General features: G+C 37.1%; 1 protein-coding gene across 1 annotated transcript in view; it reads left to right on the top strand.

The window, feature by feature from the left end:
• LOC134655784 (myosin-I heavy chain) overlaps positions 1-22,024 on the top strand; it is a 104,680-nt gene that overhangs the window by 24,516 nt on the left and 58,140 nt on the right. The window contains exon 2 of the mRNA XM_063511244.1: positions 17,320-17,371. The gene's annotated coding sequence lies outside the window, so the exon portion shown is untranslated. The remainder of the gene's footprint in view (positions 1-17,319; positions 17,372-22,024) is intronic.

The following is a 22,024-nucleotide window of genomic DNA, read 5'->3' as shown; positions in this document are numbered from 1 at the left end:
CACCAGTGAACTCTGGAGAAGAATTATTAATAAAAATTCGAACGGCTTCCGAAGAAATAAAGAACACTTTTGTAAACCTAAATAATGAAATCCGTTTAAAATTAAATCTTTGTGCTGAAAACGGTGGTACACACTTCGAAAACCTAATTCATTAAATTAATAAAAAAGCGTAATTGTTTAACATAGTTGTTTATTTTACTTTACTCAGTATAAATCAACACATCGAGAATTTAAAATACGTACTGATAAGCATGATCGATATTTTAACAAAAGGTCATTCAAGTAATCATCCCTTTCCAGCTGTAGTATGAGTTAAAACAATAAGAGGCATGATTTCTTTCGGATATAATCATGGTTAATGGCTTTGGTTACCTCACTCAAAGGAAAAGATTTTATCGCAAAGTTTCAACAATAATAACTGCACTATACCTACTGTTGTAGTAATTAATAAAGTTTTGATACAATTTGTGGTATTTTGAGGTGCCAATCAATTGAAATAATTTCAACGTAAACATGATCCTAGACATAACTTGACACTTCTTGTCATGGAACACATGTCACTGCATTCGCCGAGCATCGTATGATATCGGAGTGATTCATGAAATGTCATGCTCGCTCTCTGTTTCTCTACTTGAGATTAATTAAACTCGCTCACTCTCTGAATAAAGGTTTGTTCACAATGAAGCGGTAAATTAATATGATTTAATTTGTACTGAAATAGTAGTTTAATTAAAATATATAATTGGACCCATGTTGATTTAACATTATTTACTCGTACTGTCGTCAAAAATACGTGATTTAAATCTTTCGGGTTATTAAATCCCGCGGTGTATAAAATGAAATGATGCATTAATAAAACTTTAGTTAATTAACAATATTATATTAAATCATTAACAACTTTGACAGCACGATCTCTTCGCAGGTAGGTGCTCTACAAGGAGTTTATATTACAACATTATTTCCAAGAAATAATCTCTCATTGTTACGAAAATGTTGGTAGGGTGGCTTTAGGTTACTTTTCGTTCATATCGTCTTGGATATGGGTGAACATGGTGTTAATACACTCAGTATCAATCAACCTGTAAAGATATTGTAGCCTGGCCTTTTCTCGAAAAGTCTTCTAGAAAAATTTACGCTCATGTCGTCTCAGATATGAGTATATTTGGTATCAGTGCATTCAGTATAATATCCTGAACACAAATATATGAGATGACAAGCGCGAAAGTGGTGAGGGTAGTTGCTATGACGCAAAGTTTTTACCATTTTTCTTTTAAACATACCATGTGGGGTACCAAATGAAAGGGCCTTGTGAGTAGATCACAAATATATAACACACTGTAACACTTTTACTACTTAATCCAACAAATTATTTGAAAACGTTCAAAAATTTCACAATGAGTTGAATTCCAACTGCTCTAAATTGACTAAGATAACTTGATCCCAAGTTTCCTTGCAATTATACGTAATCGAGGGCCAGGCTCATACTAGTTCTCATGTCGCGATGCGCTAACGCTAACAAAAACTAAGCGTTACGAATTGCTGACATTTGCTTCTTTTAGTTTCACTCTACTCAAGCATCGGATGACAGGATCGTTGAAAAGGGACAAACATATCCTTTGACGTTACGTTACTCTTCTCGTGAATTGTCAAATTTTAAAATTCGAAATTAGCTTTGGAATTTGTCCGGGTGGCTATTCGAAGTATAACTTGGTGGACGGTACTTACTAACCAAATAAGCTTGAGATCCAGTATCATAGATAGTTGTAAGACTTCAAGGGTCTATTTATATCTGACTGTGCATCCTGTATTCTAAACGTTTTGTGAATAGATATAAAAATTGACACCTATCATTTTTCACATAAACACAGACACTTTATGCATTGAATTATTAAACCTTAACGCAATGCCATAAGTCATAAGGTATATTTTCCTAATATACCTTGATGCTAATTCGAACTTTGTTATAAAAGATGTCATTTTATATCATTCGCGCGTGCATTTCACTCGTACTAGATGAAATATGTATTGGTGCGAGCGAGACGGTTGGGCGAATGATAACAAAATGATATCTTTTTGACATCTTAAACAAAGTTTGACTTGGCCTCTGTGGAAGCCTGGAAATACAGCATACTTCATTGACTTTTTATGCTGGAAATTGATTTAATAATTGCGAGAAAAATAAGTATGTTATTCTTCAATAACTTGTACAGTTACTGTCAAAAAACTAGAAGTGTCCATTAATTGTGTAGAACATTATTTGCTGTTTGTTTCCAATATCATGCTGCTATTCTGCGAATATAGCAGTTCCTCAGGCAGATAAATTAAACATGATCGAAACAAATACTATTAACCACAATAGTAAACTTTTCTCTCAGTGTGGGATATTCTCGGTCATGAAAAACTTACAAAGTTATTGTTTTTTTCATTAAATCTATAATTAATATTATTGTCGGGAGAAATTCTGACCGTGTAGTCGTGTAAGCTTCATAGCCCATTCTTCAAAAAATCTCTAGTGTGAAATTACTGTTTAGGTAGTATAAAATATAAAATAAAAAAAATGTTATTTCTCAAAAACGGGAACAGATATCAAGTTGTTAATTCGCAGCCGGGTATTCAATATGATATATAATTCACCCGTGTAGAAACATTTGACTGTGCAATTAATGTAACTTTAACTTTATATTGACTCCACTAATAGGGATTGCTCCCGGTACTGAGTTTGTATGGCGAGAACCGGGAATTCCCGGTTCTCGCCATACAAACTCAGTACCGGGAGCAATCCCTAGTGCTGTATGCAGTGCGCTTTCTGCTCGTGTTTATTTCGTGAAAAAGTTACGATGGTATAATGTGTCGATATAAATTCGAACGGTACCCGTCATTTTCCGGTGCACGCACCAGCTAGGAGACTGACGGTATCCAAACTATCATACGTTTGTTTAATAACTGTGTAATGTATTTTTAATCGCAATTTCGTGATTTATGATCGCACTAATATAACAAAAACACTAACGCGCTCAACAGTCGGTGCCAAACCAAAATTTATGAGAACCGATATTTTAGACAACGAAGAACTGCACTTACTTGCATTATAAAGCATACTTAGTTTACTCATTAATTTAGTTCTTGTAGGTACTACTTACTCGTATTTTTTTGGTGATTGGTAGTAAAGAATGTTTTTGTTGGTTTGGCACCGCCTTCAAAAACTAAGTAATTATCCGGATGATTATTAATTTTCTTATTATTAGGTATTACTTTTTGGCAGAAATTTGCTTTACGACGGGATAGGGACTGGAGACGTATAGGGGTGCCATAAAAATTATTTTGTGCTTTTCAGTGGGTTGGTTTTTTGAAGGCGGTTCCCATTTAAAAAAAAAAGATATTATATTAAGTTATTTTATTTTGGTTTTATTTTTGTTTATTTTTAATTTTTTAATTCTTTTTTTATTTATTTTATTTTATTTTTTACTTTTTAGTGATAGGTTGGTACTTCATTTATTTTAGGTTTTGGTCTAAAATATACTAGTTTGTTAGGCTCTCCATTTAGTTTTAGTGTAATTTAGTATTAAGTTAATTTGGTTTGGTTTTCTAGATGTGACGGATGACCTAAATAGCGTGGGCCTGTGTTGCACCAACCCTGAGTTCCATTAGGTGAGCCAGGGTTCAGCATCAGCTCTATCTTGGGTACTGCTCTCCCAGGTGCTCATTAAGATGTGACGGATGACCAAAATAGCGTGGGCCTATGTTGCACCAAACCTGAGTTCCACTAGGTACAGCCAGGGTTCAGCATCAGCTCTATCTTGGGTACTGCTCTCCCAAGTGCTTATCAAAATGTGACGGATGACCAAAATAGCGTGAGCCTATGTTGCACCAAATCTGAGTTCCACTAGGTACAGCCAGGGTTCAGCATCAGCTCTATCTTGGGTACTGCTCTCCCAAGTGCTCATCAAGATGTGACGGATGACCAAAATAGCGTGGGCCTATGTTGCACCAAACCTGAGTTCCACTAGGTATAGCCAGGGTTCAGCATCAGCTCTATCTTCGGTACTGCTCTCCCTAGTGCTGATCAAGATGTGACGGATGACCAAAATAGCGTGGGCCTATGTTGCACCAAACCTGAGTTCCACTAGGTATAGCCAGGGTTCAGCATCAGCTCTATCTTGGGTACTGCTCTCCCTAGTGCTGATCAAGATGTGACGGATGACCAAAATAGCGTGGGCCTATGTTGCACCAAACCTGAGTTCCACTAGGCACATCCTGAGTTCCACTAGGTACATCCAGGGTTCAGCATCAGCTCTATCTTGGGTACTGATCTCCCAAGTGCTCATCAAGGCGTGTCGGATGACCAAAACAGCGTCTACCTATGTTGCACCAAACCTGAGTTCCACTAGGTACAGCCAGGGTTCAGCATCAGCTCAGATCTATGTATACTAAAACCTTCTCCAGAATGTAACAAACACTTTTCTGAAAACCGCATCAAAATCGGTTCAGCCAAACGCGAGATAATCGCGAACAAATATACATACATACGGGTCAAACTGAGAACCTCCTTTTTTTTGAAGGCGGTTAAAAACTAGTATAACTATGTTTCCAGGTAAAATAATTAAAAAATTAAAAATAAACAAAAATGAAACCTAAATAAAATAACTTAATATAATATCTTTTTTTAAAAAAAGGGAACCGCCTTCAAAAAACCAACCCACTGAAAAGTACAAAATAATTTTTATATGGCACCCCTTTACGTGTCCAGTCCCTATCCCACGGCGTAAAGCAAATTTTTGCCAAAAAGTAATTAATACCTAATAATAAGAAAATTAATAATCATCCGGGTAATTACTTAGTTTTTGAAGTCGGTGCCAAACCAAAATTTTTGAGAACCGATATTTTATACAACGAAGAACGCTGCACTTACTTGCATTATAAATACATACTTAGTTTACTCATTAATTTAGTTCTTGTAGGTTAAGTACTGCGTACTCGTATTGTTTTTCTGATTGGTAGTAAAGACTGTTTTTGTTGGTTTGGCACCGCCTTCAAAAACTAATTACCCGGGTGATTATTAATTTTCTTATTATTAGGTATTAATTACTTTTTGGCAAAAATTTGCTTTACGCCGTGGGATAGGGACTGGACACGTAAAGGGGTGCCATATAAAAATTATTTTGTACTTTTCAGTGGGTTGGTTTTTTGAAGGCGGTTCCCTTTTTTTAAAAAAAGATATTATATTAAGTTATTTTATTTAGGTTTCATTTTTGTTTATTTTTAATTTTTTAATTATTTTATTTTATTTTTTACTTTTTAGTGATAGGTAGGTACTTCATTTATTTTAGGTTTTGGGCTAAAATACTAGTTTGTTAGGCTCTCTATTTAGTCTACTAATGTTGGTGATGGCCTAACTCGATGATAATCGCGACACAACATAATATGACGTTTTGGTGCTAAACGATTTGTATGTATATTGCTCCCACTCCCACTCCCATTCCCAGTCCCAGTCCGAGTCCAACTCCCACTCCCACTATTTTATCTAAATCGGTTTTAGCAACATAAATTTGTTGGTAGGTATACCGAATACCGATAGCATGGCCACCTACCGGGTCCAATTGGTTTTTCAAACCATCCATGTACTGTACACTAAAACCTTCTCCAGAATGTAACAAACACTTTTCTGAAAACCGCATCAAAATCGGTTCAGCCAAACGCGAGATAATCACGAACAAACATACACACATACATACGTACATACATACGGGTCAAACTGAGAACGTCCTTTTTTTAAAGGCAGTTAGAAAAAAGTTCATCGACCCACCTAGTGGACCTCTGCAACATAGGCAAACGACGACAAGTCGGTTAACCAAAACAAAGTGTGCCTATGTTGCACCAAACCGTGTTACAGCAAGGGTTTAGCATCAGCTCTATCTTGGGTACTGCTCTCCCAAGTGCTCATCAAGATGTGACAGATTACCAAAATAGCGTGGGCCTATGTTGCACCAAACCTGAGTTCCACTAGGTACAGCCAGGGTTCAGCATCAGTTCTATCTAGGGTACTGCTCTCCCAAGTGCTCATCAAGATGTGACGGATGACCAAAATAGCGTGGGCCCATGTTGCACCAAACTTGAGTTCCACTAGGTACAGCCAGGGTGAACCCTGCCAGCCAGGGTGGTTTGGTGCATCAGCTCTATCTTGGGTACTGCTCTCCCAAGTGCTCATCAAGATGTGACGGATAGCCAAAATAGCGTTGGTCTATGTTGCACCAAACCTGAGTTCCACTAGGTACAGCCAGGGTTCAGCATCAGCTCTATCTTGGATACTGCTCTCCCAAGTGCTCATCAAGATGAGACGGATGACCAAAACAGCGTGGGCCTATGTTGCACCAAACCTGAGTTCCACTAGGTACATCCCGAGTTCCACTAGGTACATCCAGGGTTCAGCATCAGCCCTATCTTGGGTTCTGCTCTCCCAAGTGCTCATCAAGGCGTGTCGGATGACCAAAACAGCGTGAGCCTATGTTGCACCAAACCTGAGTTCCACTAGGTACAGCCAGGGTTCAGCATCAGCTCAGATCTATGTATACTAAAACCTTCTCCAGAATGTAAGAAACACTTTTCTGAAAACCGCATCAAAATCGGTTCAGCCAAACGCGAGATAATCGCGAACAAATATACATACATACATACATACATACATACATACATACATACGGGTCAAACTGAGAACCTCCTTTTTTTTTGAAGGCGGTTAATAAGTTTATAACTTTATATTGTACCATGTTTATGGAGAATAGGATAAATACTTCCCTATGTACCAACAGCTAATTTTAACCTTTCTGTTAGGTACGTAGTGTACACGACGTAAATAGGTACTCGTACATTTCCTGTGTGTTACAAAGGGATAATCGGTTTTAATTTGAATTGTTACCTGTCCAATTGTTACATGTAGTATCATTGTATGCCGGCGCGCACACGCCTTTATCTATCATCATCAGCGGGCTTAGCACGGGCGTATCATATTGCACGTGGTATGATACGTTGTCTTCTAACGTTATTGGTAAATTTGTCATATCGCTGAGCATGGCCCCGAGCTACGATAAGCCTACCACGTCGATATTGAATAAAGTTATCGACTATCATACGATAGTGACCACGACTGTCTATGCGTAGAGCTTATGAAAAATCTATTCAATGGCTGCCCTTATTCATATGTCGGACGTGTGTCGGACATAGTTTGAACATGAATAGTCAATTTTATTACTACACTTCCAAATTGAAAAGTGTTTAAATGAGTGACAGCTTTATACAAATTGACCTACATTATAACATGCACGGATAATCGTGTTTGACAATTGAGTCAATTGACAATAATTTGACATTGACAAGCATCGCGTACGCGCGTGATCAGTGAAAATATCAGAATACAAACCAAGTTGAAGAAAAATACTGATTTGCTGTGAAATCTAAAGAAAATGCCACGCATAATGTAAGTTTCTCTAAAAACCAATAATTTATTTACAGAAAAAGTTATAATTCGTTTGATCATAACTGATTTTGTCATGAATATGTTTTTCAGTCGATGCATTAACGCAGAAGAAAATGCTAGCAAAATATATAACTCAGCATCCCCTGTTCGCCTACAGGGAGTACAGGGAGGACCATGAGCCTCTCGGAAGCCAGAGATAAGTGCAGTGCTGCATACAAGTTCTATGAGAGCACGATCCGTACAGATCAGTGGCAGCAGGCATGGAAGTCGGTAAGTACTATGCTAATAATTAATACAGATCAACCTCATCTCAAACTAAGCAAAGTTTGTAGTATGGACACAAGAAACATCCATAACTTAGCATTACTTAAAACATTCAGTGCCAGCGCGAGCTACGCGCTACGAGTGTAGCCGATAACACGGGAAAAACCGTATGTAGCAAAAAGCGCCTACGAACAGTGAACTCCCCTAGTGAGTCGCTGGCAGTTAATGTGTTAATGTTTGTTGTTTATCTTGTTGATATTAGCCCAAATCCAGTTTCTAACTACCGTTGCAGGTAGGGTCATCAAGTCATCACTGAATACAATTTAGCTGTTAAATGTGTCAATTATCTATAAATTCTATTTTTATTGTCAGACTTGTCGTTAATTGAGCTGCAAAGTTAGAAAAATCAATGTGGCAGCAACCCAGGCTCCGCTAGCAGTGAGCGGTAACTCAACCAATTACCGGGAGAACTGGCTTGTCTAAAATGGATCCAGAAGAATCAAGGATTGGAGATGTAAGTACACCTTTCTTAAACTAAAATCATGAAGAGTTTATTGTGCCATTTAAAACTATTGACACTGATCTTCTACTATGACTATGTTTTACTAAGTGACAAAAGTTTGTTAAAAACTGTTCTATGACTACTATAATTGCATGAAGTTGTCATGGCAACAATGGATGTTGTAAAAGTTGATCCAACTGTAGATTAATTACCTAACTAGAAAGTTCTAGTTTGTTATACTTGTTTTTGGTAAACTAGAGTTAACAACATTGAAAGATACACTACTAAACTACCAATTGACATTTTTTTCACACTGCAGAAAAAGGTCATAATGATTGTAACAACAATTAAAAACTTTGGAACCCGTAGACCTCACTTTCAAAATTGTTTTTTTTTACCCTGTCTGAATATTGTAGAAGCTGGTTTTGTATGTAAGAATTCAAGTGTATTGACAAAAGAAAAACACCACCACACTTTGTGCCATGAATCTAAGACATAAGGATAAAATATTATTAATATTTAATTTTTATGTACAGTCTAACTGCACAGGTAAAAAGGCATTCGACTGCAGTTTCCAAACCGGCTTTACCTGTGCAGTTGAACTGTACAGTGTACATGCTAAACTGCGCAGGCATAGACTAGTGTGTATTGCCAGCAGTTTAATTGAAAGATTTAAGTAGGTACTCTTATTTTAAATGTTTTCATTTGCAATACCCTAAGTGGTTTGATTGTATACGTGACAATGGGAAGAATTATGATTTTAGCAGCCTATGTATGTAGGTATGTATGTATGTGTGTGGGTATGTTTGTGTCGTGTATTACCCTAGCATAAAAGCTTAACTACTGAGACAAATATTGTTGAATAAGATGTTCATTGGTATGTTTTTATGCCGCAGGTGGCATAGACTACACTTTAATACATAATAGGTACTCTTTAATAAAATAATAATAACAAAAATGCTTTAAATAACGGATTAATAGTTACTGGAACAAAATTTAATTTATTTTCAGTCGAAACGAAATCGGACCAATGAAACTATAAAATCCCCCTGACTTAAAAACGACAGCTTTCTAAAAATGACTTTAATTTCTTATAATTTGCAAATGAACCTCTGTACTAGCCTGCGCCACTATAGAATCATGACCTCATCTAATCTATTTGTTTCTGTTTCAGTCATAACATATTGGAGGACACTCAAGTTATCGAGGACACGATAGAAATTAACTAAAATCTGCAGCCTCAATTATTTAATGACTTATTTAGAAAAGGGATAGTCATAATATTTAGCTATAGAACGAGAGAGTGCGGCAAAAAAAAGTTCTGACTTTCTGCCTGGAACACACTTCTCAGCAGGCACGTCCATGCATTTCGAAGTCAATAGTAAAAGTGTTTATTTGTTAAGCATATGTAGGTGAAACTATTACAGTGGTATTTAAAAGGTTTTTTCTAACAAACCTTTAAGTTGCAATGTATCAAGTACATATTACAAGATAAATTAGACCCCACGTCTCTTTATTCGATTGAGCTAAAACTTAATATACATTATTTAAGTTGGGTGATAACTGATAACGCAATATTATGGTACCACCGAATATCTGATGATGGACGCAGGATGTGGTCAAAGAAACTCTTTGATATATATAAAGCAACCTAATTTGTGTTTGGGTTTATTAGAAATTGTTTTTATGAGTAGGTATTAATTGCCTGTTAAGGCCCCAGTACACAATGCGCCATTCTGGGGGACGCATTTATGCGTTAGAGGGAGCAAGTGATATTGCTATCTCATTCTACCGCATGGCTGCGTCCCTTGGTTTGGCCGGCGATGGCCCATTGTGTACAGGGGCCTTTATAGTCGGCAATAAAAACTTTTATCAAAAATATCATTTTTATTTGACAAGATATGTACTTACCACCTTATTCATAAAACTTTACGGACCTGATTTAGTTAAATAATTTTTTATCCCTTTCTTTCAAATACATAAGGGAGCCGGTCTACCTAGCTTTATTTGACGTTCATAAGCGCATTGTAATTATGCCTACTTGAATAAACTATCTTTTATCTTATCTTTATCTAAGTCAAAATGACAGATAAAGACAAACGATTCATAGCTAATTCAGGGCAGTAACACTTTTATGAATAATGCCACTAGGCTAAGCGTATTATGAGACGCAGGCGACGCAGTTCATGCAGCGCAGCACAGAGCAGATTTTGTAAAGTATGGAACGTCCTTACTCTGGAGTGTGCGTACCTAAAGGACGTTCTATACTTTACAAAAATCGCTCTGTGCTGCGCTGCGTGACCTACGTCGCCTGCGTCTCAGCATACGCTTAAGTTTCCGTCACACAGGCGCGTTTCCCGGGCGGGGCGTGAGCGTTTTATATGTAAAAGCGGCGCGCCCCGCTAACGCCCCGCCCGGAAAACGCGCCTGTGTGACGAAGCCTTTAGCCTTACGGCTTGGCCATGACATTGCTCGACTGGCTTCGGCTAAGGCGACAACCATAGGTTGTAGCGAGACACAGCGATCGGACCTTTCGTTCCCATCTAGCCTTCCCTGCCTTAGCCGGAGCCAGTCGCGCAATGTGGCCAACGCGTTAGTATTTTTATAGTTTACCCCGCGACATCATTAGTAGTTTGTTTCAGTTCTTATAAATTGAAATAGATGTCATACACTAAAGATAAAGTGATCAAGTCCACCGGTGGCCAAGGCTGGAAACGAGGCAGGGTACGCGGCTAACGTCCCAAATTCTCTTATGTAAGTACATATATATGTTTTGACGACCGGTCTGGTCTAATGGGTAGTCACCCTGCCTGTGAAGCCGCGGTCCTGGTTCGAATCCCGGTAAGGGCATTAATTTGTGTGATGAGCACAGATATTTGTTCCCGAGTCATGGATGTTTTCTATGTATTTAAGTATTTGTATATTATATATATTAGTCTAAGAGCTAGCCACGGAAATAGGTACTTATGCAATTTATAGAGCAACGAAATCCCTCTAGTTAGTGGGCCATACTATCATTATTAATTAATCCAGCATGGCAGCAGTTCAGCGGTGGGTGTGTGAGTGGATGGGCAACAAAGGGGTTGTAAAATGATATCATAGCTAATTATATATTTAATTCAAATATAACAATGCCAGGCGTTTTATTTGGGGGAATAGTAGTGTCAGGTGATGAAAGTACACAAACCACTTGAGCGCCTGCAGGAAGACCATGAGCAAATTGCACCTGACTCACAATTGCTTCACGCATAGTTGTATATGTCTTCTACTTTTTCTTAACACATACCTAGGCGTAATCGAACAGAGTAGTACTATTATTTATTCTGTGACAGAGTACAAAAAGTACGATTGCGAAAAGTACGAGTGGATTATATACGTAAAGCAAAAACGCCTGGCATTGTTATATTTGAATTAAATACATAATTAGCTATAATATCACACCAAACACAGAGCTCTATAAATTGCACACCTTCAATTGATTTTACAACTCCGTTGTTGCCCAACCACTCTCACACCCACCGCTGAACTGCTGCCAGGCGACCGGATTAATTAATAATGATAGTATGGCACACTAACTAGAGGGATTACGTTGCTCTATAAATTGCATAAGTACCTATTTCCGTGGCTAACTCTCCGGTTATATCGTTGTCTGAGTACTCTGAGTGTGTCTGAGACCAAAACACTTTTTCCCTTTTCAGGTCATTACTATGTATACCTATACATTACAGCCCTCGCTCCGAGCCGTTCCTGGTGCAAAAGCTGCCCATAGTAATCCAGCGTTGAAAAGTTGCTAGCATCATGGGCACTTTCGCACCGGGGACGACAATTAATGATTTGTTTGTATACCATAATTTAATGTGAAAATAAACTTGGTTTATCTTTTTGGCAATAGTTGTGTTATTTACCCATTTATAATATTCTCTCCAGCAGCACAGAGCCGATATTGTTAAGAGCCCATCAACGTGCACACTAGCGCCACTGCTAAATAATCGTGATTATTTAAATTTAACGTCAGGTATTTAAAAAAGGGGGCCGCTACGTACTGTATTTTGTATTTGGGGCATTATCTATGAAAAGGGACCTTATTGTCGATGGCGCTTACATCGCGCGGCATTATATTTATATCGGAGCATCTTTAATAATGACGTAAGCGCCATCGACAATAAGGTCCCTTTTCATAGATTCCGTCACATTTAAGTACCTCTTGAATACATCAAACTAGTTGCTGGATTCTTCAATCTATGCGTCCAAAGTTAAAACGGCCGTTTTTGTTTTAAGTTCATAGATCGGCGAATCCAGCAACATAAAACTAGTTTGATGTATTCAAAAGTTACTTTAATACTATGTAGATACAATACGTAGCGGCCCCCTTTAAAAAAATCTTTCGTTAAATTTAAATTATCACGATTATTTAGCAGTGGCGCTAGTGTGCACGTTGACGGGCTCTTAACTTACCTAGTAAACATAGAAGACTGACAACAGTGCCAACGCCGCGAGAATATTGACATTGTTGTTATTGAATTTAACATAGTTTTTTAAAATTTAACATTAATTATTAGAGTATTAAACTCTGTCTGACCGTAGTTATAGTTACTAAAGTAGGTAGACTTATAGCATAATAGAGCATTTAGGAATATTCTTATTTAACCTTTTGACCGCCACAGACTAACTAGATGCGTCTTTAAATAAGAACGTGCTTAAAATGCTTTAATTATACTATAGTGTATATATATGAAAGTCGGATTAAATACGTTTAGAAGCTATAAGTAGTAACAGTGACAGATTTTGTACGCTAAAATGAAAAATAAGAATAAGCGACACCTACATGCGGGGAATGCTGTTTTGTATGAAGATTGACCATAGAAAAATAGGTAAATAGATTAGGTAGGTATTTGTGTGATAGTAAAACATAGTTGGTTATAGGCGAAATAAGTATTTATTAAGCTGGCTCGCACGCGCACATTCTCAAGAGCCCATCAACGTGCACACTAGCGCCACTGCTAAATAATCATGATTATTTCAATTTAACGAAAGATATTTAAAAAAAGGGGGCCGCTACGTACTGTATCTTGTATTAAAGTACCTTGTGAATATATCAAACTAGTTTCTATGTTGCTGAATTCGTCAATCTATAAACTCAAAACAAAAACGGCCGTTTTAACTTGGACGCATAGATTGACGAATCCAGCAACATAGAAACTAGTTTGATGTACGAGTATGCAAAAGGTACTTTAATACAAGATACAATGCGTAGCGGCCCCCTTTTTTAAATATATTTCGTTAAATTGAAATAATCACGATTACTTAGCAGTGGCGCTAGTGTGCAGGTTGATGGGCTCTTAACAACAGCCGGTTTTGTGCATGATGCTTAGGAAGTCCTCGGGGAGCGCCTTCCTTAATTTCCCCCTGTATCCACGAGAAGTTTTCTGGAAGAAAAATAAGGAAATAAGTAACAGCAGGTTCATGTGGCAGCTATGAATGAAATATTTTCACATGAGTGCAGGCTATTTGCACCCAAAATATAGCTACTAGTAACTAATCGACGGGAACGACCATTTCGGGGAATAATATCCATTGGTTTTTATATATATTATCCGCTAGTTTTTATATATATGTATTATCCATTGGAGTCTCGTGAAGAGCAATATGAACGCTTACTGATGCACACCAAAAATATGAAAGTTAAGATTTGTCCTAGACTCGAGGTTGCTGCTTGCTGCGCATTCCGCTAGTCATCAAGCAATAGGCCTGTATTTTTTTTTTTGAATAAAAATATGACTAAGTATGTTTGTCAACAATGCAGCACATTAGAACTAGAACTGGATGCCTTAGTTAAACCTTAAATGCATTCCCAGATTATGATATGATATGATTTATTTATCTCACAATATACAATTTCACTTAAAATTACACATGGTAGATTTTCAGGAATTTATATTGTGATTGTCAGTTTTTTTCACATAATGAATAATTGAATATGAAGAATAACAGTATGTATCCTAGACCCAGTAACTACTTAACATAACTATCAAACAATAGTTACCTATCTCATTGCACAATACAGCCACACTCATACTTATTCAAAAAAGTTACTAAGACACGCCTAGTGGAACGTCACAGTTTTTTATGTCTAGTAAGTACTTAATTCAGTGCTCAAAAGAACTTAAGTACCTTCTGTGTGCAAGTTGCTCGAGAAAGGTATTGACTTACAGTAGTCTGGCCTATGGACAAGCCATCATCTTGACTAGTCCCGCGTTGGTAGTTGCCATCAGCTACCAGTATTACAGCTAATACTGTTAAAACCTAAAACAAATAAGAACATAGATGTAATATTTTCAAGTACCTAGGTAAGTAGACTTTCCCCTTTAGGTTAGGATATGAATGTTGAGGTAAAAAGTGGCTTAAATAAGTAACCTCTGTTAGTAAGTTAGTAGCATAAGTATAAGATTGTGCAACAGAATATCTTAACATACTAATTTTTACAATTATAATATGAGATAGTATTTAAGAGTTTAGTAGCATTGTCATTGAGACGCCTGTCTTACATGGAATACATATTAACTTTAAAGAAACACTACAATTTTATTAAGCTTTACCTTTAAGATGTTTTGGTAATCCATCACCGTTTTGAGACTCTGCGTTAAGTTCGGCACATAAATGCACTGCACACTCCTTACACTCTGTAAATATGCCGAAACTCTTCGTCTGGCATATCAAACGGGTTGCAAGCGTTTCTTAAAGCTATGCACGAGATTTTTCGACGCTTTGTTTCTTCAACAGCAGCCGCGAGTAGGAATAATAAAATTTGACTTCCCTGCAAATAAAATATTGACTATATTATATAAAGCGGAACATTGTAACTAATAACTCTCAATATAATCATAGAAAAACGGATATTTACCTGTAATTTGTATTTGTAATAGGTTTATTCACTAGTTTTGCTTTCACGACAAGGCTTATCGTCACCTAAGAAGCACTTAGATAAAATTCACTTCACTTCACTTCACTTCACTCTTTTGTCTATGGCTACCGCGCAGTTAAGCACAATTCTGCCAAAATCGAGTAACGAGCTTCGCACGGCTGACAAGAGGGTAGGTTACAAGAGTACCGAAAGATAACATGAAAGTGGGTAATACCTGGAACAAAATACGACATACACAATTTAACATTTACCACCACCAAATTAGAACCAATTTGTCGGAACGTTGAAATAAATAGATATGTTTCATATGTACATATATATCTCTAACTTGGACATTTATAGATTTATGTTGTTTTTAGCCATGAATTTGCTTACGACGCACATAAGTTTTTTATTATTAGTTAGATATAGAAGGGAAGCCATGTTAGTAGGCAACGGCACATTAAGTTTCGGTAGATTAGAATATAGATCGGGGGGTTTGTTGTTAAGCGGACAATTAAAGAAAATATGGTCGATATTACCAACCTCGTTACCACAATCGCACATGGGAGAATCTTTCTTTTTAAATTCATATAACTGCTCGGACGAACAGACGCGACCTAACCTGAGTCTAATGATAATACTAGTGTGTCTTTTGGAAAGAGATCTATTTTTGAAGAACCATGGACGGGATGGGATAGATGGTTGAATTTCTGAAAAGAAGCATTTCTTAGCCCGGGACCAGCGGAGGGACCACTTTTTCCTCGTGTAGTTAAAAGGGATACTCAGAACATCCGGTGGGTATATTTTGAAGAAGGAGTCATCGCCATCAAGGACAGCCTCTTTGGCTGCTTTGTCCGCCCTCTCATTACCTACTATTCCCGAGTGGCTAGGGATCCAAACAAAAACTACTTCCAATCCCGCTGAATGGCATTTATACGTAAAATTTTTTAGTTGGCAAATAAGGTAGTTGCATGCAAATTTTTTAAAAGGGCGAAGCGAAATGGATTGGAGCGCACTGAGGCAGTCTGAGAAAATAGCAGATTTGGGAAGCTTATGTGTAAGAACTAAGTTGAACTGTCAAAATGGGATAATATGTCAAATTATCCAACCCCCATGTTATGCAAATTGTCTTCTGTCATCTACCGCTGTCAAATGTGGATAACTCCATATATCGTCTGCTACCATAGTATGCATGATAAAATCGTCGGTAACTAACGTTTTATTCACATATTTTATACCATATTGCGTGATAACTGCTACCGTGCTAAGCCCACAGATTACAAAATTTTCTATTGAACCATTTTATCATCAGATACACACTTGCAAAGTCAGTCTCAAAAGTCGCTAGTAATTCAATATATTAATTGGTTTATTTTAGGTTGTGAGCCGAGGGACTTTTGTGAAGATCAGCAATTTATAAAGCAGCATTGAATTAATGTGATATTATATTAATCACAAAATCTTGAGAACATTTTATAAAATAACATTTTCTCTTATTTTAGAATAATAGTTTTTTTGTTCGTTCTTTAAACTACGTACGGCTAAAATGTTATCTAAAATTTGCTTGAAACCCAAATATTATGCCTCAGCTCGTATAACATCCAAACTTCCGAATCATCTCGGAAATGGGAAATCCAATATTACGGTATAAACGGTAGGTATTAACACATTGCATTTCGCAAATATTTCCTACCGCTGACCTAGATATGACGGGAGGGGAAAATCGAAATTGCAATTTGCACCATCAATACTCGCCCTGAAAATCAGGCGCTGGGACATGGCTTAAAATGTAATGCTATTGGGATTGGGACCAATCGTAAAAGACAGACTATGTCAAAACTTGATGTCACTGTGGCTTATGCATTGTATTTTTGCCAAATAATACTAATGCTGTGTAAGAGAATATAGCAGTAAGCAAGCAACTCCAAATAACCAAATGAAAATAAAATACATGCCTAAATTACGTCAAAGTAGTAGTCTCATTTACTATTCTGGATCATTTTATTAGCTTGGTTACTGCTACTGCCTGTACCTACGAGCTATAATACCGATGAAGAATTATTGTGATTTGCGGAATTCATTTACTTATACCACAATCCAATGTTGTGATATAGGTATTGTTAGCTCTTCTTGTTATATTTAGGTATGGCACTAACAGATATTATATATTTTTTTCAGATTTGTGAACGATGAATCAGCCGTAACTTGCCGGAGCAGTTTCTCCAAACAGGTGAGCGTTTGACAAGGGTTTCACCATAACACTGAGTGACGTTACATGTCTATTCTATCCGCCTTTATTGATAACAATCCTGCAGCCGGGCCTTCAAAACGGTTGTTTATGGTTGGCTATTTTATACATTTTTGTTTGTGTTATTGCTACATATGTAGAATTTAAAGTGTATATAAAGATACGGGTACCAAAAAGAGTGTTCCTTCTTAGTATATTCTTTATGAGTGTTAAACATACAGGCTTTAGGATTTAAAGCGGTTAATGATATAAAGCTAGGTATATATGTTTCGGTTACTCAAATAATTTATTATTCGAATAGGTAATTCATCTATGTTTTACCATCGGCATCACCTATATCTACATGTGAAACCAAAGAAAGTAAGTAAGAACTATTTATCAATGTACGTGCGGTATTACGTGGGCTACAATCAGTAGTTCAATCAGTAATTGTTACCATTACAATATTTTTTTAAATCAAATATAACAAACTGTACCTTGTGTATGTTGCATACAGTCCATCTTTCTCAAGATACGCGTTTAAGGGTTCAAAAGCATCCCATATTCCACTGACAATAGACAATAGCTGTTTGTCATTCCGGTTGCCCGCCAGTAAAGGAAACACATACGTGTCGAACGGTGCCAAAGGAATACATCAGCCTTAATTATGCTACACCTGACGCATGCTGCTTCTCTGTCCAACTTTAAAATTCTACACAAGGATAACCGAGAAAAAAGAAGCTCGAGTTATTAGTAAACATTTTGCCTAAATACATTATGCGCCGCGGATCTCAATATAAACTTGTGACGTTTTTCTTTTGTACGAATCTAGGTATCTGGTACTAATGACGTGGGTGGGAATTAGGTGCCTTAAGATCAGTTTATGGATGTTAATGTATTCATTCATTGCATATTAAACACAGGGGTTAATTGTGCCCATTGAGTAGACAAGTAGCACAAGTACGAGGTGATACGTACAAATTAGACTCATGTATAATTCATGCAATAATCTTTGATATTTGCGCTACCTTCGCCAATTTTTAGGGTGGGAAAGCTATAATTACTAATTAAGTAGGTAATATTTATCAAGGGTCAGTTTCCGGCAGTAAGTATGTTGAATGAAACGCAAACGTTGGCTTTCGTGGCTGTAACTTCGCTTGGATGTGGCTTGTTTGCTGGCTTGGCTTGGCTCTACTAGAAATGTATGTACCTACTAGTTGTACTTATTATAGTTTTCTGCCAACGGGTAGTCCATATTAAACTCATAAATCATAAATCACTATTTTATTAATCATCTAGTAAACTAGCAAAACGCCCATTAAAAATCAAGCAATGTTTACACTGGCCTAAAGCGTTCCCATAAATAAAGCTTAAAACGTAATTCACCCACTGTGCGACACTCGGGTTCGTTAACCCTAAACTGCTGGACGGGCATAATGGGCCGGAGAGCTGTCCTATCATTCACAAAACATTTTCTCATCACTGTTAGTTCGTCCCAAGTATACCTTGGCCCCAAGATTCTTAAAGAACTGTGCGTAACAGAGGTATAACCTATACTGGTTTACTTGGAGCAATTTGCTTGTGATCATAGTGAATATTAAAAGCCCAGCTCTCGTGCTCAAGTGTGGCCTAGTTTCTTTTACAGAAGAAGCCACAGATTCAATCTTGGTTCTAAGCCTGTTTAGCCTGTAGTGTTCAGGACTATTGTCTTGTATTTAGTTGCCGTGAAGGAGAACGCTACAGACTAACCCAGTTATCAATTAGTTAACTTATGTTTTATACCTTACTTACAAATACGTAACTAAAAATGACAGATGAAGTTGAAGACAATAAATTTTATGAATAATGCTATAACTATCAGCGCTTTCTTCTTTGTCTTAGCTACTGAAGTTAACTGGAGGTACTACATTTTTTTATCTATTTGACGAAGAAGGAAGCATAATGCTTTTTAACCGGCTGACTTCATTGTATTGTATGTATGTACACGCGCAATGAGCCACCGAGTTGCGAGGGGTTCGCGAGCGCTACATTGCTAGAGGTGGACGCTTCTTTTATTTCCTTGCGTTACAAAATTATTCAACAACTTTCATCCAACCTTCCTTTCCCTCCGAACTCTGGTGATTCTCATCTTTTAGAGAGATATAAAATAACTGACGACCACGGGGCTTCCTGATTATAATTTAACTTTTTTGGAAGAAAAAAATAAATGACAGCTGAATCCGTGTTCCTGTCAGCCCCATTTTTTGTATCCAGCGCGTGCTGATGTCATTCTCGTCCTGCGTGGGGTGTTAAACGGATCATTACGTATTTGCTTTGTGTTGCGTGACGTTTATTTTATAGGGCGGATACTCTACTCACCTTCCCCACATATTAACTAACATTTCCCGTTTTTCAATGTGAACCTTGTTTTTATTAGAGCAAAGTTTAATTTTTTTAACACTTAAAAAAAGCGGCCAAGTGCGAGTCGGACTCGCCCATGTAGGGTTCCGTATTTAGGCGATTTATGACGTATAAAAAAAAAACTACTTACTAGATCTCGTTCAAACCAATTTTCGGTGGAAGTTTACATGGTAATGTACATCATATATTTTTTTTAGTTTTATCATTCTCTTATTTTAGAAGTTACAGGGGGGGGGGACACACATTTTACCACTTTGGAAGTGTCTCTCGCGCAAACTATTCAGTTTAGAAAAAAATGATATTAGAAACCTCAATATCATTTTTGAAGACCTATCCATAGATACCCCACACGTATGGGTTTGATGAAAAAAAAATTTTTGAGTTTCAGTTCGAAGTATGGGGAACCCAAAAAATGTATTGTTTTTTTTCTATTTTTGTGTGAAAATCTTAATGCGGTTCACAGAATACATCTACTTACCAAGTTTCAACAGTATAGTTCTTATAGTTTCGGAGAAAAGTGGCTGTGACATACGGACGGACAGACAGACGGACAGACAGACAGACAGACATGACGAATCTATAAGGGTTCCGTTTTTTGCCATTTGGCTACGGAACCCTAAAAATATGACATAAAGAAGCAAGGAGTTGTGATAGATAGTTTTTCGAACACCGGGATTTATTTTTATCAATTCCAACTTAATTAACCACCATAAGAGAATTTAGCCGCAGCTAAGCTAAAACACACATCACACACGACAATATCTATACATGCAGATTTTACGAACGTTAGTTAGTGTATTGTAATACCACCTACTTATATCAGGTACTGAGCAAGTGACTGAGTTTACCTATATCTCAGCTCAGACACAGAATAAGTAATAGTATTATCATAGCTCAGATGTACAATATTGGTTTCATCATTGACCGTCCAAAATTAAGAGTTTGTTTCAATATTTGACTATACAAATTTGTTAAATCTGGTTTAACAAAATGTGTTAACTTAGTTTATCAGTTTGAGACTTGTTTACCTAATAGGCACGGCTAATAGCTTTTTTTATTAAAAATGTAGAATATTCTTTCTTAAAACATTTTTTACTTGCTCCAGCTCTTGGACGGTCGACCCAATTCGCTGACAAGTAGCCTGGCCTGACTCAGCACTGTTGCGTAAAATAGTTTCTCGATTAACTAATTAACTCAGTGTTTTAAGCCATCCCAACATCGATAACAAGTTTCAAATACTCAAAATTGTACAATTGGGAAAGAGGTGACATCCCGCTGTTCGAAGAACTATTCCGGTCAAAATCTTTGTTTTTAACCATTGTTTACCGAGACAGTGAATACGACTTAAGAGGTAATCACTAATTTCTAAGATATACTTACTCGTAATTAATTCACTGTCAAGAAATCTTTAATGTAAAATGTTTAAATGGATAACAATTTTCGATACTAAGATTAAAATCATGAATAAGGACTCACGGATCTGTACGATGTAAAATATATCTCCATTCTTCCTTATTGAAAATACATTGGAGCTAATATGAAGAAAAATATTTTCAATTCAACGAGTTGTCGGGTGTAACGCCCTACACCGCCTACATGCGCTGCACATTTCAGCGCTTTGAGAGCGAAAATGCACGCAGACTCATCCATTGCGGATGCCGCGACTATCTCTTTGATACGCGACAGCCCTGCGAACCTATAATGTGGGTATTAGCTTATAAAACTTTTGTAAATATACTAATGTATAATTAATTTTCATTGTAGTTCTTCTCGTCACATGACCTACTTATTCGCGGCGTTAATTTTATTCTACATACACCCTTATATGTTTATTTACTTGCTTGCTTGCTGTGAATCGGAACATTACAACAAATATTTACAAAACAGTTTTATAAGCTTCGCAGGTTCGCAGGGCTGTATGTATATGTAATATGTAATGTTTGAATTATTTTACCGCCTACGAGTATTCTTCTAATTCTTACATACCTACGACATCAAGAAAACAACAAATAAACAACACTATTGGGAACACGGGGAGGGTTTTGCGGGTTACGAGTATTTAAATACAACTGTTATAATGCAGCATTCACAAGTGGCCTTTGTCCCAATACCAGCAGAGTCTGTAGATAAAAGGAATAGACAACTAGATAATAGATTTATCCATAGATATACCTACGGTTGTTTGAGTTAGGTGCCCTGATACTGACATGGAAGGAGGCGACCCGAACACAATGCTGAATCAAGTGGAAGAAGTTA

This window comes from Cydia amplana, chromosome 17 (genome assembly GCF_948474715.1).
Source record: "Cydia amplana chromosome 17, ilCydAmpl1.1, whole genome shotgun sequence".
NCBI classification, from domain to species: Eukaryota; Metazoa; Arthropoda; class Insecta; order Lepidoptera; family Tortricidae; genus Cydia; species Cydia amplana.
This window is presented reverse-complemented; position numbering and strand designations above follow the sequence as displayed.